This window comes from Acanthochromis polyacanthus, chromosome 14, assembly GCF_021347895.1.
Source record: "Acanthochromis polyacanthus isolate Apoly-LR-REF ecotype Palm Island chromosome 14, KAUST_Apoly_ChrSc, whole genome shotgun sequence".
Lineage (NCBI taxonomy): Eukaryota > Metazoa > Chordata > Actinopteri > Pomacentridae > Acanthochromis > Acanthochromis polyacanthus.
The window spans coordinates 7,464,121-7,478,141 of record NC_067126.1 but is presented as its reverse complement, the minus strand read 5'-3'; the positions used below and the strand labels follow the sequence as shown (position 1 = coordinate 7,478,141).

At 41.5% G+C, this 14,021-nt stretch overlaps 1 protein-coding gene across 1 annotated transcript in view; it reads right to left on the bottom strand.

Moving 5' to 3' along the window:
- The window catches only part of LOC110959563 (succinate--CoA ligase [ADP-forming] subunit beta, mitochondrial), a 333,454-nt gene that overhangs the window by 230,008 nt on the left and 89,425 nt on the right, over positions 1–14,021 (bottom strand). The gene's annotated exons all lie outside the window — the stretch shown is intronic.

Here is a 14,021-nt window from a genome sequence, read left to right as displayed (position 1 = left end):
AATTAGGTAGACAACTTCCTATATTGCTATCGACTGTCTCACAGATAAGCCTGGAGCTTTCAAGCTGTGGCTACAAGAATCTCACTTGCAGACGCAGCAAAAGCTTCTTTATGTTCACTGCTTGGGCAGCACAGAAGGAGACAGTAAAGTTTGGAAAAACACATTATGTAACACTTATGAATGAGTTTTCAGTTCCTGTTTCTATTGTTGCTGGTAGGAAGAGGATCAAATGGGTCAATATCATTATAAAGTACCTTTTGGTGTCCTCATCGGAATCACTTAGTAATCATTAATATGTTAAATGAAAAGTTTAGGTGTTATTACAAATGCCCATGCCATACATTGACACACAGCTCAGTACCAGAGTAACTTTTTAAAAATGTCCTTTGCTAGTTTTATATCAGGACTGCACATTGGGGTGGTGGTTAGCACTTTTGCCTTGCAGCAAGAAGATCCCCAGTTCAAATCCCGGGGTGGGCATCTGCATCACAGGACACATTTTCTCTGGCCAGGCAACAGGGGAAAAACCCCTGGCATGCCGTATCCATGCTGCTCTTCTTAGATTTCTGTCCATTGTAGTGCCTCACAAACCAGTGCTTTGGCTTATATGTACCCTCACATCATTAGCCACAAGTGTGATCAATTTTGAGTTGTTGTGTTCAACCGGTGGCACCTGAGCTTTAACTGTGTTTGACTTTTGCCACCTGTGCTCACCATTATGCAACACAGGTGCATCACAATGACAATGTGTTGACAAGATGTGTCTAAACAGGTGAAAAGTGCTTATGGTTTTGCCAAAAGAGTGACTGATTCAATAAGTGGGTTCAGGCAACTGAGAATTTGGTTCAGACAATAGAGTTTAGTGTTTTAGCAATTGAGAAAAACTGTAATTGTGACAGCAATGTTGGAACACTGTCCCAGTTCTGCTTCCTAGTGTTCACTTTTTGAAAAAATTGTGCTATGAGTGAAAAAGTGTGTTCAAATGAGCAAAAACTGGGTTAAGTCTGTTGCAAAAAGAGTGCAAGAGTTTTTGAAACTGTGTGCAAACCATGAATCGTGTCCAAAATTTGGACAGCAGAGTCCTGCTTGTCCTGTTTTTGAGAAATATGTGCAGTCAGTTGGTGGTTGTGTGCAGTGAATGGAATTCTGTGTCTCATCAATTGAGAAAAACTGTAACAATGGTCTAAGGTCAATTTGATACAAGAGATATGAAACTGAGTTGAAATTTGTCATTTATGACTAAGGGGCTGCAGTGGTTGTTAAAAGTGAAAGTGAAAGTTGCTTTCTATAAGAGCATCATGCTGTTATTGGTTATTCAGCATCTTCACTCTGATCGTCCCTACAGCAGCAGCAGCAGCAGCAGCAGCAGCAGCAGCAGCAGCAGCAGCAGCAGCAGCAGCAGCAGCAGCAGCAGCAGCAGCAGCAGCAGCAGCAGCAGCAGCAGCAGCAGCACAGTGACGGTAGGAATCCACACTGACAGAAATCCATTCATGTTTGTGTGAGAGGAGTTTTAAATGACAAAATAATGCTGTTGACATCACATACTTTGTACTAATTTGCATGTTTGTATTTTAGTTTTAGTTATTTTTTCAGTTTTTGATTGAATCTGTTCTTCTGCATGTGAACATGAGTTAACAAACAGCAGAACAGAGTTCTCCTGTTTCTCTGCTGTTCTTGTCCCTCTATGGACCTCGTTTGTTTAGACTGCTGCAGTGTCGACGTTACAGATCTCAGATCAGACAGCTGCAGATGATTCAGTTCTCTCTCAAAGCTACACTGGCTTCCTCTGTGTCAGTCAGCTGCTTTAAAATACTAATGCTGACTTGTTCAAAAGCAGCATTTAGTTTTTAATTCAACATCTTGAAGTCTTTCTTTGCTGCTTCTTAGGTTTCCTTTTCCTTCTTGGTTCTCAAATTACAGCATGGAAAGTCCAAATGAAATTAAGTGGCTCTAAATACTAATTACTATCAATGTCACTAGAACAGTTTAGTTGTTGCTTCTTACGTTTTTTTCCCTGTCCTCTTTCCTTCTTGGTCCTCAGATTACAACATGGAAAGTTCAGATGAAGGTAAGCAGGAGTCAATAATAATGTCACTAAATTGGTTAAGTGTTGATTTTGTGTTTGACCTACAACAAAAAGCCAAAACTGAGTCAGGAGGCTGGATTTCATGTGCTATTAATCACCTTCAAAAACATTAAGGGACTGTGCTCCACACCAGAGATGCAAATGTTAGACAAATTGCTTCATCAATTAATAATCATTTAATCATTGATGTGACTGAAATACACCTGACATTACTCCAGATGCTGATAGAGTTTACCATAATCACAGACAGGTGGCATTTACAGTAACAAATTGCTTCATCAGTAGCTAAAAATAACACCATCCGAGTCATCTCTGGCTTGTCTTGAACGCATGAGCTCATGCTGGAGGTCATGAACCACCACAGAAGTCTTTGTCATGGTCCCGTTCTGCATGTGTGCACTGTACATCCATCAGTGTGTAATACTGTGTCTACCTACTAAAACTAAATCATTGTGTTGCTTTTGGTTTGTCAGCAGAAAGCAAGAAGACATTGTCCAGTCATGGAGGTGAGTGAAATGCAGCTCGCAGTGATTCCATCTTTGTGCTCTGTTCAGTTTGTTCATCTTCTTTACTTTCTGATGGATGCAGGGACAGTTAAGGTCCACAAAATCGTGACAGGAAAAACTTTTGGAGCCGACGAAGTTCTGCTGGAACAACTGAACTGTAAGGAGCTGCAGGTGAAGAAGAAAGACCGGCAGGGATGTGACATCATCATTCTCTTCTGTCCAATTAACTCTCGTGTTGGCTCAGATGTGGAGTTGGCCATGAGTAAGGTGTCAGGTAAAACAAAGAAAACAGCTTGGTCACATAATGCCAGTTGTGTTGGCATTTCTTGTCACTTTCTTTCATTTGTCAGTTACATTAAAGTTTGACTGTATATCTAAGAATAAACATACAGATTTTGTCCTCACAGAGTCAGATGAATTAGTAAATTTCTTCTTCCTCTATGTTGGTCTCTCCAGGCTGCAGAGAGTTTCACGTAAAACTGCAGCTCAGTATTTTAAATATCACTTGTCATTCATGTGGTTTTGGCTGATTTTGACTGAAATATTGATTTTATCACACTGGAGGCCAGGCTGTATCTGTCATTAAAATGTAACACGATAAAACCATTTTTAGAATGGCATGGCACATCCACTGAAGAGGCTGTCTGGTATTACTTTGGCTAAGACACATACAGCATTTAATTGGTGTGCTTCATTTCTGTTGCAGATTGACAAGACAAGCATTTTAAACTTAGACGGCTTAATGTAGACACAAGCTGTGGACTGTGCTCCAAACAGAATAAAATCTTTAAGAAAGGGCAAGATTGCACCCTCCTCTGTGAATTCATCCTGCTCAGAAGTTCCTGTTCATCCTTCTGCTTTATTCTGCAGGTGAAAAACGAGTGATTCTGATCCTGATGCACCACACCAGAGACGAGGACTATTCAACCGCTGCAAAAAGGTGGTCAGAAACCTTTGACAACGTCGTCTTCGATGTCAATGTTCTCTACCATGAGACTGTGCCAGGATTACTGACGTGTCTGAAAAACATGGAGGCAATCAGTGACATACGTAAAGAGTTAATGCAGTACAGTAGCAGTACAAACCAAAGCTGTGTTTCTCATAAATCAGGCGATAGTATCATGCCATGTCTTCTGCAGTGATAAACAACCTAGAATAACAAAAGCAACAACAAAAAAAATGAATACACACAGTCTAAATGATCACTATATTCCTCATTAGTATAATATTTCATGTATGTAACGTGTAGTTTAGAGTCACAGACACCTAAATTAAACTGTCGATATGAAATAAAACCTGACATGAAATCCAAGTCTTATTGGTGAGAATGGAATTATGAAATGAAGAAATAAAACTTATCATTGTACAGCTGTTCTTGTTGAAACTCCTGCTGCTTGATATCACTGTATAACTGCTGTATGTGAAGCTGTGGAAGGACTGATAGATGGAGTGATGTATGTACTGTACTGCAAGGGTGAGAATGTCTCTGAAAATAATGAATTGCCTTTATCAATATTTGTAAGGAGTAAGAAACATACCATTGCAGTTGAAAACAATCCTGAACAATATCAACATTAAAAAAGTCTGAAATTGTGTCACCTGAGATGGTTCATTTTGTTTCTATTCCAGAAACATCTGTTCATTTTTTAGCACAATTGTTAGTATCTGTTCTATTAATTACTTTATTAAGTGAGCTACATTTTTAATCCAACACTACAAGTTTTCCATAAATTCACTCCTTTACCTGAAATAGAATCAGTTTTGTGCATTGTTCTTCCAATTCCTCTTTAGTAATTGTGACTTTCTCTCATTTTAAACACATTTCTCATGCAGTTAGGTGATTTAACTTTAAACTCTTTGATTTGACCCAATAAATGTCAACCAAATGTCTAGAATCCTCAATTATTGTTGCATTTTCACCAAACATGATAAATGTAATCTTTTCATTGACAGCTGTGATTACAAAATTTATTTATTCGAGCACATTGGTGCAGAGGGCTGCACAGTGGAACAGTGGTTAGCACTTTTGCCTTGCAGCAAGAAGATCCCCGGTTCAAATCCGGGGTGGGCCTGGGATCTTTCTGCATGGAGTTTGCATGTTCTCCCTGTGCATGCGTGGGTTTTCTCCAGGTACTCCGGCTTCCTCCCACGTCCAAAAATATGCTGAGGTTAACTGAGTACTCTAAATTGCCCGTAGGTGTGAATGTGAGTGTGATTGTTTGTCTGTATATGTGGCCCTGCGACAGACTGGAGACCTGTCCTTCGCCCGAGTCAGCTGGGATAGGCTCCAGCACCCCACGAATGGATGGACATTAGTGCAATCATGACCAAAAATCCCTCTGAAATCGTCACTGAAATCATTAAAAACTAATATTTGTGTATCAAAGAGACAAGCAATCTCTTCCTAACTTAACAATGGCACAGCTGTAATTCTACATCATTCCTTTCTGTAGAACATGCAGATCTTAAAGGGTCTCTAGATCTCTCCATTCACTGTAAAACTAATCTGAACCACACAATGGTAAGCTGAATATTAGAGCAATTCAGACATATGTGTTTGAAGGGTCAAAAAATAATATCTATAGCTCCACCCACTGATTTCTTACACATGAAACCACAAAAATCTGAGCCAAGTTTTGAGTGTTTTAGCTTTGACTGCTTCTTTCAGACATGATACATTCTCTAGTATGTTAAAAAAAAATGCAGTATGAGCATGTTAAGAAGGCAAAAATACTTGATTTTTATTGAAGGAAGTCTTTAACTTAGTGTGCTACGACTCTTCCTCTTTTTGGCTTTTCCCTTCAGGGGTCACCACAGTGAATCAATTGTCTCCATCTAACCCTGTCTTCTGCATCCTCTTCTCCCATACCAACTACCTTCATGTCCTCTTTAACCACATCCATAAACCTCCTCTTTGGTTTTCCTCTAGGCCTCCTGCCTGGCAGTGGGAAACTCAGCATCCTTCTACCAATATATTCACTCTCTCTCCTCTGGACATGTCTGAACCATCTCAGTCTGGGCTCTCTGACTTTATCTCCAAAGCCTCTAACATGTGCTGTCCCTCTGATGTACTCATTCCTGATCCTATCCATCCTGGTCACTCCCAAAGAGAACCTCAGCATCTTCACTTCTGCTACCTCCAGCTCTGCCTCCTGTCTTTTCCTCAGGGACACTGTCTCCAGACCAAACAACATGGCTGGTCTCACCACAGTTTTGTAAACCTTTCCTTTCATTTTAGCTGAAACTCTTCTATCACACATCACACCTGACACTTTTCTCCAGTCGTTCCAGCCTGCCTGTACACGCTTCTTCACCTCTTTTCCACACTCTCCATTGCTCTGGACTGTTGACCCTAAGTACTTAAAATCCTCCACCTTCTTGATCTCTTCTCCCTGTAACCTCACTCTTCCACTTGGGTCCCTCTCATTCACACACAGATAATCCGTCTTGCTGCGGCTGACCTTCATTCCTCTCCTTTCCGGGGCAAACCTCCACACCTCTAGCTTCCCCTCCACCTGTTCCCTGCTCTCACTACAGATCACAATGTCATCTGCAAACATCATAGTCCATGGAGACTCCTGTCTAACCTCGTCTGTCATCCTGTCCATCACCATAGCAAACAAGAAGGGGCTCAGAGCTGATCCCTGGTGTAGTCCCACCTCCACCTTGAACTCCTCTGTCACACCTACAGCACACCTCACCACTGTCTTACAGTCCTCATACATGTCCTGCACCACTCTAACATACTTCTCTGCCACTCCAGACTTCCTCATACAAAACCACAGTTCCTCTCTGGGCACCCTGTCAGAAGCTTTCTCCAGATCTACAAAGACACAATGCAGCTCCTTCTGACCTTCTCTGTACTTCCCTACCAACATCCTCAAAGCAAATATTGCATCTGTTGTACTCTTTCTTGGCATGAAACCATACTGCTGCTCACAGATGTTCACCTCTGCCCTTAGTCTAGCTTCAACTACTCTTTCCCATAGCTTCATCGTGTGGCTCATCAGCTTTATTCCTCTGTAGTTGCCACAACTCTGCACATCTCCCTTGTTTTTAAAGATGGGCACCAGCACACTTCTCCTCCATTCCTCAGGCATCTTCTCACTATCTAAGATCCTGTTGAACAACCCAGTCAGAAACTCTACTGCTACCTCTCCGAGACACTTCCATACCTCCACAGGTATATCATCAGGACCAAGTGCCTTTCCACTCTTCATCCTCTTCAATGCCCTCCTCATTTCATCTTTACTAATCTTTGCTACTTCCTGGTCCACAACAGTCACCTCTTCTACTCTTCGTTCTCTCTCATTTTCTTCATTCATTAACTCTTCAAAGTACTCTTCCATCTTCCCATCACACTATTGGCACCTGTCAACACACTTCCATCCTTATCCTTTATCACCCTAACCTGCTGCACGTCCTTCCCATCTCTGTCTCTCTGCCTTGCCAACCTGTACAGATCAGTCTCTCCCTCCTTACTGTCCAACCTAGCATACAAGTCATCGTAAGCCCCTTGTTTGGCCTTTGCCACCTCTACTTTCACCTTACGCTGCATCACCCTGTACTCCTGTCTACTCTCTTCGGTCCTCTCAGTGTCCCACTTCTTCTTAGCTAATCTCTTTCTCTGGATCCACTCCTGCACCTCCTCATTCCACCACCAAGTCTCCTTATCTCCTTTCCTTCCAGATGACACACCAAGTACTCTCCGACCTGTCTCCCTGATCACATTTGCTGTAGTTGTCCAGTCATCTGGAAGCACCTCCTGACCATCCAAAGCCTGTCTCAACTCTTTCCTGAAAGTCATACAACACTCTTCCTTTTTCAGCTTCCACCATTTGGTCCTCTGCTCTGCCTTTGCCCTCTTCATCTTCTTCACCACCAGGGTCATCCTACACACCACCATCCTATGCTGTTGGCTACACTCTCACCTACGACTACTTTGCAGTCACTGATCTCCTTCAGATTACACCGTCTACACAAGATGTAGTCTACCTGTGTGCTCCTACCTCCACTCTTATAGGCAGTGGCGGCTGGTGATAAAATATTTTGGGGGGGCGCACTAGCAGACGGGCATTACAACACAACAAAACAATTACTTGAACATAAATTTTGCTCTCCTCTCCTTCACGCCAGCAAATTTATCAATGACTTTCCGATTGAAATCTGTCATTTCACAAACAAGTCTTTTTCCATGGAGAGCATGGGCAAGGCTTTCAGCCTTTCCTGGGTCATGGTGTTTCTGAGAAAAGTTTTCACTCTTTTCAAGGTTGAGAAACACCTCTCTGCTTCAGCTGTGGTCATGGGTGTGGTGATCAGGATCCTTAAAAGATTGACAGTTTCTGAAAAGACAACTTCAAGATTGTTCTCCATGAACAGCTGGAATAGGTCCAGTGCACCACAGCAGGCTCTGAACTCTACTTTGCTGTAGATGAGACCGAGTTCTGTCTTCAGCTTGCTTCCATTCAGCATCGGGTAGGCCTTCAAAGTGTGTTGCAGTGCCTCTTCAGGAAATGACCCGTGATGTTCTTCAAACCTGTCCCCCTGCAACAAGGTTGCACAGACGAGATGGTCGGTGAAGGAGAAGCGCACCTTGGTGTGTCCCAGAATGGTGTTGCAGATCTACAGAGAGAAGGATACAAAAACATGTAGAGAAAAAATAGATATGAAATGAATATACTTTTGTTGACACTGTTACCCTCTGTTGCTGCATGGTTTTGGAAAAATATCTTGCTATTATTGACTACTGCAATTGTGACATGATTTTTAATATTTTTGAATAATTTTCATTAAACAGATTGTGATTAGATGATCTCTGCAACATGACAATGACATATTTAAATGCCATATTTCAAAACACATTTCTCCTCTAACAAACATTACAACCTCCAATGAAACATAGACTATGAGATTTCTACAACATAAACTCACCTCTTCTGCAACCCTTTGACGATCCTCTGAACCGAGTGCCCGATGCCTCTTTGCTGTCGGACAGCCACTTCTTTGCTCACCCATGGAATGGAGAGAATTTCTGTGAAGGATAAGGAGAAGTCATAATAATAACCAAAAAGGGGAAAAGAGAGCATGTTGAAAAATGTGATGATCATATTACTGTCAGGAATACTTATTACCTGATGTTTTTGATGTCCTGTTCAAACTGCTGGATGCTCACTTTTATGTGGACTGCATCTATGTTCTTCTTCTGGAGCTTGGCATAGAGGAGGTCTACATGTGGCACGATGTGGTGAAAAAGTTCCAGAAAGAATTTAAAGTCCTGATGTTCCAGCAGCATGGCCATGGCTCCTGCCTCTCTGATGGTACTGGCATCAAAGTCACCTGAGTCTCGTATGTTCTCAAAACACTGAATGAGATCCTCTCTGTGCTCAAACACTGTTGATGGCTCGGCTGTGAAAGTTCCATCTGACATTGCTGGATGTTGGCAGTCTATGGGCCACCATTTTATCAAGAACAGCTGTACGCTTGGGTGATCTGGAAAAAAAGCTGGCAAATCCACCCAGGTCAGAAAAAAAAAATTCTCACCTTGGAAATGTGAGAGGGGGCCTGCTGCATGATCAGGCAGTGGATATAGTGGGCATTTGGGTACACATCTTTGATTTTCCTCTGAACACCTGCAGTGGCACCCCTCATCACACTGGCTCCATCATACGTCTGGCAGATTAGCTTGTTTTTCTGATCCTCAGGAATGATGGCAGCAAGACGCTCTGTTAATGCAGTAGCAATGGACTCAGACGTAGCTGACTGCAGAGGAATGAATTCAAAAAAACTTTCCTGTGCACTGCATTTGTCATCAATGTAGCGTAGTACAAGCACAAGTTGTGACTGTGTTGAAATATCTGTTGTCTCATCTGCCTGGATTGACACAAAAACACTCTTTTGGGCTTCTTCAATTATTTGCTCCCTTGCAACAGACAACATACAGTCCAGGAGCTCATTTTGGACAGTTTTTGAAGTACCCTTAAAAACAGTGGCAGTTTCAAGGTGCTCTTTCAAAGCTCCATCCAGAGAGGCAACAAAATCTACCAACCCACGAAATATCCCAGGGTAAACAGAGCTCTCACTCTCATCATGGCCACGTAAAGCCAACTCAAAGGCCCCACAAAATTTCACACAGTCTATTATCCTGGACAGTATGTGACGATTTTTTGTCACCTCTTCATTGTGCCTTCTAATGCCAACTCTGTAGCCCTCATCTAGTTGTTCAGCAATGCTAACACGGCCAAAAAACTGTAGCTTCATGCTGTTGGCAAGGTGGCTACGGCTACCTTCATGCCGTTTGCATTTTTCAGAGAGATGTTTCAGGTCTCTGACCCCCGTTGTTGTCCACAGAACTTCAGTGCCAACACTTTGAAAAAGCAAGCAGGGAAAGCAATACAGAGCATTGCTAACTTCACATCCAGCTAGCCAGCTGTTAGCATAACACAGGCAGGAGAAGCCCCGGGTGTAACTCCATCCACAGTCACTTGCCTGCTGCTGGATTTGTAAATCAGGTTACTCCGGTCCTAGCTCCTTTATCCTTTTTTTTTCCTCCAGCGAACGCCTCGTGAAAGGATTATTTTGTAAAGAAACAACCGAATTTTCTTTTGCTGCCGCCATCATATTCTGTCTTGTTGTTGTGGTCTGTCTGTCTCTCTCTGTATGTGTCTGTGTACGCTGCCAGGGGTGACTTTGATTGACTGGTATCATGAATCAATCAGATCAGATGAAAAATGACCACCCAACCAGAATTTCTGCTTCTCCTCCAGCTCACATCCTACCTGTGGAGCATACCCACTAACAACATTGAACAGCACGCCTTCGATTTCTAGCTTCATGCTCATCACTTGATCTGACACTCTTTTTACCTCCAGGGGCCTGTTTCACGAAGCAGGTTCAAGAAACTCTGAGTTTCATCCTCAACTCTGAGTTGATCTACTCTGAGATAGAAAACTCTGAGTTTTCGGTTTCACAACGGCTGATTTCAGTTGGTTTAATTAACTCGGAGTAGTTTGACCCGGAGTTAAGCGCGTGAACTCTGAAACTCTGAAAAGACAGCATCAATGAAACCCCGATTCCACGAGTCACCATGGAAACGGGGAAGCGAAAGGCTGCGTTTTTGAACTGGAAGTTTTTAACGCGCTCATATGGCGAGTTTGAACACGTTTTTAGAAAGAAGCACAACACCGCTGCAGCTGCAAAAGAGAGGGAGACGGCATGGAGAACACTGCTGCCCGGATCAATGCGTAAGTTTAAATGTAGTCCTTTGTAATCGTAATAATATTACAGGGAATAACTGTCTGAATGGTAGCCTAGTAAGTTATTTGATTTAGGTGAAATCTCGCGGGGGAGAAGCGCACGTGGCAGCAGCTTAAGATGAAATATAAAAACATTGTTCAAACAGGTCAGACCTCGGCATTATCTCATGGAGGTACTTCATGTTGATCATGTTTTACATTGTAAAGTAGCCTAAATATTAAGTGGCTGTTTAACTGTGCAGTTGTTTTATCCACATAGCCTAAATGTCTGCATCCATATCATGTCCTGTTAAATAATTGAGCCTATTTAAACTAACATAGACTTCTGCTCAGCCAACAGAAAAAAAGCAGATGCCTGCAAAACGGTGGAATAAAATGTCATGGATGCATATATATATATATATATATATATATATATATATATATATATATATGATTATTTAGTTCTCTTTTGTGTCTTTTTTTGTCTTTTGGCCCCTTCACACCACAACAGACCTTGTAATTGTAAGTAGGCAACACTCCAAAGATTTATCCAAATGGTAGTTTAAGTTTACTGAAACATGTCACTGATCTAGGATGAAGAGGATGAAACTGTGTCTGCTGCCTTTACAGAGGGGGATCCAGAAAGGCAGACAGAGCTATGTTACTGACAGTTCTCTTTCCATTCACATTTTGGGTAGAATATAGAGTGTGACATTTAGCCTACACTGAAGTATTGCACATTCTCATCTTTTTAACAGAGCATGGCTGGACAGCAGCAGAATGGTTCCTCAGCTTCCACTGCTCAGACTGACACAGTGAGATGGATGTTCAGGAAACACCAGAGCTTCAGTCTGTGGAATTCATGTGCAACTGTATAATTGAATGTCCTCTATGTATTCCCAGTTATCAGTAAAACAGATTTACAAACTGCATTTGCTGAGAAAAATCCAAAAAACAGATTAGGAGGGCAGATCTGGAAACTGAAATACTGGAGCACAAGTTAGAGGTGGTGATGGTCACAGGTGAATTATGTTAACTACTGGAACATGAACTGAACCATCTCTTTTATTTGTAGGAAATAAAGAAGACCAAATGAAATGTGTATCATGTCTTTATTTGCTGTGGTGGTGATGATGGTGACTTAAACTCTAAAGTGATTATTGCATACGGTGTCTCTGACTGCTCTGCTGTCCTGGATAGCTGCAGGTGGATGGGCTCATCATCTGGGTCTTCAGTTTGTAAGGCAAGGCAAGGCAAGGCAAATTTATTTATATAGCACATTTCAACAATGAGGCGATTCAAAGTGCTTTACAAAGACATTAAGAACAGAGGATGACAATTATTAAAAGAAAAACAAAAGAAAACATTTATGAAATCAAAAACAGAAGTCAGAAAACAAGGTCAATTATTAAAAGAAAAACAGAACAGTAAAAAGATCAAAAACAAGAGTCGGAAAACAAGGGCTGTTGAAAATAACTGTCATAAAATAAGAGTTAAAATAACTGTTAAAAGTAACTGTCATAAAATAAGATTTAAAATAATTTCAAATACTTTAATCAAAAGCAGCTGAGAACAGGTACGTCTTCAGAATAGATTTAAATGTGCTGAGAGTTTCAGCTGATCTACAGTTTTCTGGGAGTTTGTTCCATATATATGGGGCATAGAAGCTGAATGCAGCTTCTCCGTGTTTGGTTTTTACTCTAGGAACTACTAGAAGATCTGATCCAGATGACCTGAGTGGTCTGGGTGGGTCACACTGAGTCAGGAGGTCCCTGATGTATTTTTGGTCCTAGACCATTTAAAGCTTTGCAGACCAGCAGCAGGACTTTAAAATCTACCCTCTGAGTGACAGGAAGCCAGTGTAAGGACTTTAAAACTGGAGTGATATGATCTCTTTTCTTGGTCTTAGTGAGGACTCGGGCAGCAGAGTTTTGAATCTGCTGCAGTTGTTTGAGTGTTTTTTTAGATAGACCTGTAAAGATACTGTTACAGTAATCAAGCCGAATGAAAATAAATGCATGGACTAGCTTTTCCAGGTCCTGCTGAGACATCAGACCTTTAATTCTTGAGATATTTTTTAAGTGATAGTAAGCCGACTTTGTAACTGCTTTAATGTGTTTTCCAAAACTGAATTCTGAGTCCATCACCACACCCAGATTTCTGGCCTGGTCTGCAGTTTTTAACTGTAAAGACTGAAGCTCTAGGCTCACCTTTAATCGCCCTTCCTTGCCTCCAAAAACCATTACCTCAGTTTTGTCTTTATTTAACTGAAGAAAGTTTTGACACAGCCACTCATTTATCTGTTCAATACACTTACCCAGCACCTGTATAGGGCCATGGTCTCCTGGGGACATTGTAATGTAGATCTGTGTGTCATCTGCATAGCTATGGTAACTTACATTATTGTTTTCAATAATCTGAGCCAGTGGGAGCATATAGATGTTAAACAGAAGAGGCCCCAGAATGGAACCTTGGGGAACTCCACATGTAATTACTGTCTGCTCAGACGTGAAGTTACCTATAGACACAAAGTAATTCCTATTCTTTAGGTAAGATTTGAACCAGTTGAGTACTGTGCTGGATAGTCCCACCCAGTTCTCCAGTCGGTTAAGTAGTATATTGTGGTCGACTGTGTCAAACGCAGCACTCAGATCCAGCAGGACTAGGACCAGCATCCTGCCGCTGTCTGTGTTTAAGCGGATGTCATTAATTACCTTAATGAGAGCCGTCTCAGTGCTGTCGAAAATCTGACTGAAAAACACTGAAGCTGTTATTTTTTATTAGGTAATTGTTTAGCTGTTGAAAAACTGCTTTATCAATGATCTTACTTAAAAATGGGAAATTAGAGATTGGTCTGTAGGTCCGTGTACGTCGCCGTTATTCTATTTTCGATTTGGGGTCAAAACACCAAAAACGGATAACGGCCGTTTCCCGTTTTTCGTTTTCAAAACAAAAATCGGAAAACGGAAAACCAATCCATTTTCCGATTTTCTTTTTTCAATAAAAACGGATATCAAAAAACAAATTAGAAGTTAAATTTCATTTTTTGATATCCGTTTTCTAACTACACTTTTGCAAGACAAACATCAGAAATGACGACATACACGGACCCACTCTCCTAGAACCAAATCAAAACATAAATGTTGTTAACCCTTTAAGCTGCAGTCAATTCCAGCCATTTTCAGTACAAAAAAT